Genomic DNA, 4,778 nt, shown 5'->3' on the forward strand with positions numbered 1-4,778 from the left:
CTCCAGAGCTGACCCCGAAGGACGGACCCACCCAACCATTCACAAGAGGAAAGCTCTCGGCCTGCTTGTAAACAGTACGTAGCCAATTCACCACCCGGACTGGAAGACCATACCTCAGAAGCAGAGCCCAAAGGTACTCGTGATTTACCCTGTCAAAAGCCTTCGACTGATCTAGTGCCAAAAGGTACCTTCCCTCTTCCCCAGCACGGCACCGCTCGAAAGCCTCCCGCACCGCCAGGACAGCACTGAAAGTGTTGCGACCCTTCACAGTACAATGCTGAAAGGGAGAGAGCAACCGACCGGAAACCTGCATCACTCTACAGAACAGCACCTTCGCCAGAATCTTTCTGTCGGTGTTGAGAAGAGCTATGGGGCGCCAGTTCTCAACACACGACTGATCCTTCCCCTTGGACAACAAGATAAGGGCAGAGACCCTCATGGAGGGAGGTAGTAAACCTCTGCCCAGGCTCTCATTAAAGACCTCCACAAGGCGCGGAGCCAGGATGTCCCCAAAAGTCTTATAAAATTCGGAGGTTAGACCATCCGGGCCTGGGGCTTTCTTGGCAGATAGCCCATCAATTGCCATCCTGACTTCGTCCACCGTTATCTCATCCCCCAAAGACTCAAGCGAGCCGCTAAAATCCTCAAGGCCAGGGGTTTCCCTTAAAAACTGGTCCCTCCTTTCTCTGTCAAGTGGCTTCTCGGACAAGAGATCGGAGTAGAAAGACCGCACAACACCGAGAATGCCCTCCTTCTCCTCCCTCAGGACACCCCCGGCGTCGCGCAAGCCTCTCACCTCCTTAGCATCTACCGAGTTCCTACAACTCTGAAAAGGGTCGGGCGAATGGTACTTCCCATAATCCCTCTCCAGAATCAAGGAAGCATACCGGTCATACTGTATCTCCCTCATCCGAGCCTTCACCCGGGAGATCTCCCCATTGTCTCCCTGTCCAGAGATCAGGAATCCAAGTTTTCTCCTCAGTGCCACGTAGGTGTTCTCTTTTAAACAATTGTTCCTGGCTACGAGGCCCTGAAAAAAGTTCCGGGTCCTCTTCTTCAGTATCTCCCACCATTCAGACCTACCCCAACCCGCCTCCAAAAGCGTTTCCTGGGTTTCAAAAAAGTCCCTGAAAGACTGTCTTATCACCTCCTCTTCTAGGAGCCTAGAGTTCAGGCGCCACAGACCCCTACCCTTCCGAAGGGACTCCGAAGCATTCAAGGACATAGATAGGTAAACGTGATCGGAAAACTCTACCGGCCTCAGCTCAGGAGCCGAGGTTTTCGAGCTTTCCTTAACAAAAATCCTATCTATCCTAGACCTACAACTGCCTCTAAAGTAAGTGAAACCCGTGTGGTCCGGAGAATGGCGAACGTGAACATCCACCAGACCAGCCTGTCTAACCATGCTATTTAAAAAAATGGAGTCATAGCCCAACGTGGTCTTTGAACCTCCCCTGTCTTTTGTCCTAGTGATGGTGTTGAAATCACCGCCAAAGACCATCTGTCGGGCCGAAAAAAGGTATGGCTTTATCGCCCTGAAGAGGCACTTCCTATCCCACTTTGTTTGAGGCCCATAAATGTTAATCAGCCTCAGGTCGTGCCCCCTCAGGTTGACATCTAATATCATGCACCTACCTACCTCAAGCTCGATAACTCGCTGGATGGTTATCATGCCGGTAAAAAGCACCGCCAACCCACCATACGGCTCGGCCGCAAGAGACCAGTAGGAGGGTCCCCGCCTCCACTCTCTCTTAGCTTTATGCACGTCAGCAAGCTGACTCAATCTGGTCTCTTGCAAAAACAAAAAATCAACCTCAATCGTGTTGAAAAAATCAAAGGCCATGTAACGAGCACGTTCGGAAAGGATAGATGCCACATTAATGGTGGCAAATCTTATGGGCTGGGAAGCCATCCTTCAGAGTTATAGATAGTAGTAACAACTCACTTCTTTTTAATCTTCCTCTCCGAGTCCTCGTCCGAGGACCCGAAGCGTTTGTAACTTATGCCTGCAGGGAGAGAAAGACCCTCTATTAGGACTGTCTCTTCACCTAACTGGGGGGCAACCCCTACCCCTGTTAATTCCCCAACTGACCCACCAGGATCGATTTTGGTCTGTACCCTATCCCTCCCCGTCTGACCACTCTGGTCGCCGGACGGGACAGAAGAGACACCCTGGGGACCCTTGGCGTTGTCCGGAAAGGGACCTATAGGGCCCAGCGGAGGGTCCTCCACCCTTAGAACAGGGACTATGACCTCCCTCTCAGGCACCCTCTTCGCTCTTACACGACCCTTAACTGGAGGCACTTCTACCACTGCACTACACGTGGGTTGGGTCTGCATTTTTGGGTCTACTGCCTCCTTCTCCTCAGAGGCCTCAGGGGGCGCTTTCGCGTTATCCTTTAGGAAGGAGCGCGCCGTTGTTTTTAATTTTTCAGACCTTTTTTTTACCTTTACCACCTCCCCTAATGACAACTCCCTTGCCCTTCTTGATTTTGGTTTTTTCCTAGTTGCCCTTTGGACTAGCTCACCGCCTGCCGTCCTCACTATCTCCCCCTCATCCATGCTTTCCTCACTACTGGTGAGAAAATGAAATTTATTGGATAATACCACTATCTCTTTTTCGGTGTGTTTTTTTTTCCCCTTGGCCTTCTTCGGTTTTGACCACTCTGTCCCTTCGCCTGCCGGGCTCTTACCCGCCTCACCTACCGGACACTCAACCCCCTTACTTATAAGGCTTTCCGCCACCGTCATAACCCTTGGGGGGAGGGGGGGAGGGGAGGGGGAAGGGAGGGGGGGCTGTGTGGGAGGAAGGTCACTTAGTACTACCGAATCCCTCTGCTCCACTCTGCTTACCTCACTCTCCACCACCTCCATTACCTCTACTAGTTCCGCATCTGTGTACCCCCCATTGTGGGCCGCGTGGGGGCACCTACTAAATGGGTGGCCGATGACGCCGCACAGGTTGCACCTGATCTTACTGCAAGACTTGGTCTCGTGACCTGTGTCCCCGCAGTGCCCGCATTTCTGCTGTGGGCAGTTCATGCTAAGGTGGCGGAAGTCCCCACATTTGTGACACATCCTCGGCTGGCCTGGGTAAAAGCACTGGATCCTGTCGCGGCCAATGAAGGCCGCTGAGGGCAGGTGCACCAGGCCAGCCTCCGTGCTCCTAAGGTCTACTGTGGCGGACCAACCGCCACCCCAGACCCCGTAGCTCGGGTCCGGCACCTTGATTAGGGGCGATGTCAGTGTGGCGTATCTGCCGACCCAGAACCTCAGGTCCGCTGCGGGGATTGATTCGTTTCTAACCAAGATCGTCACCTTCACCTTTTCCTGCCTAGTGATTGCAAAGGCCTTAAAACCCGACCACGGATCCTTCAGCCCGCATCCACCCCATCGGTTCCAAAAGGCTTGCAGCCCCTGGTACGCCATGAAGCTGACATCGTACTCCGCCGTGTTGACGGGGTGGATGCAGGCGAACAGATCCGCCGGGACAAATGCAAAGGTGTCTAGAAAGCTCTTAAGGAAGTCAGATCGGTTGGGGGGATCTTTTCCCATGAATTTTAGTTGTACAACATTTCTCCTTCTAAAGGGCTGAGCCCCAACTGGCCCCTGCGGCCTGGGTGTAGTGTTGGCCCCTCCCCCCACGGAGCTCGGGCCCGCTACGGCCCCAGCATATGATCTTACACCGGGCAATGGCCTTGGGTCTGTCACTGGACCCTTTTCATTTGATTGGCTTCTGCCCCCAGTATTGCTGGGTACAGGACCCCTAATCTCCAGCGGGGACCCAGACCCCCCTTCCCTGGTATGAGGTGCCGTCTGTCCACTATCCCCCAGGATGCTGGGCATGGATTTTGATGTTTTTTCTATAAGTTCTACTGCCCTCCTTGCCCTGTCTGATATCACTAGGGGCCCAAAAATTGTTTCGATGATCTTTTCTTGGGTTGCACTGGGACCTGCATTGCTATCCATTGCAACGCTTTTGTCCCCTATCACCTTTGTTTCCCCGGCCCTGGGTACACCTCCTTGGGCTGACAGGTTTGCTATATCACGGGAGACAGCATCAGTGCCCATAACAGTTACATTGCTCACTGGCACCTTGCCCACAGTTTTTGCAACATCAGAATTGACATTAGTAGCAACAGTATTGACATTGGCAGCAATAGAATTGGCATTAGCGACATCAGAAATGACATTGGCAGCATCTGGATTGACATTAGCAGCATCAGAAATGACATTAGCAGCACCAGAAATGACATTGGCAGCAACAGAAATGACATTGGCAGCATTAATTCCTATTTCATTTCCCGCTGTTATCGCATCACAAATAGACTTGGACGCGCTGGCACTGATTTCTGGACTATGGCCGTTGCTTGGCTGCGCTACAGGGACACGCGCTGCCACACCGCAACTTGCCTCTGCCCTGATCACTAGGCCAGCTTTTGCATCCTCACGTAAGTTAACATTACTACATGTTATATCAATTGCATTTACATTTGCAGTATTAGGGATAACGGCAGTGCTTACACTCACCAGTCTCCGGGCTTCCGGGTACTCTCTTCCGGCTTCCCCAGGTAGGACACCAGACTGTTGGGTGTGCGTGATGCCTCCGTCCCCCGGAAACCGCGCCGCACCACCTACGGGTCCGCCATCCGTTTTCCCCGGGCCCTTCATCGACTTCTGCTCCCCTTCCATGGCTCGGATGGTATCATATAGACCGCCGCTCTCACTGTCCGCCTGAGCCTCAACCACCACGTTCGGGGGTAGTGCCGCTGAGTCCT

Source organism: Mixophyes fleayi, chromosome 2 (genome assembly GCF_038048845.1).
Source record: "Mixophyes fleayi isolate aMixFle1 chromosome 2, aMixFle1.hap1, whole genome shotgun sequence".
In the NCBI taxonomy this organism is placed as follows: domain Eukaryota; kingdom Metazoa; phylum Chordata; class Amphibia; order Anura; family Limnodynastidae; genus Mixophyes; species Mixophyes fleayi.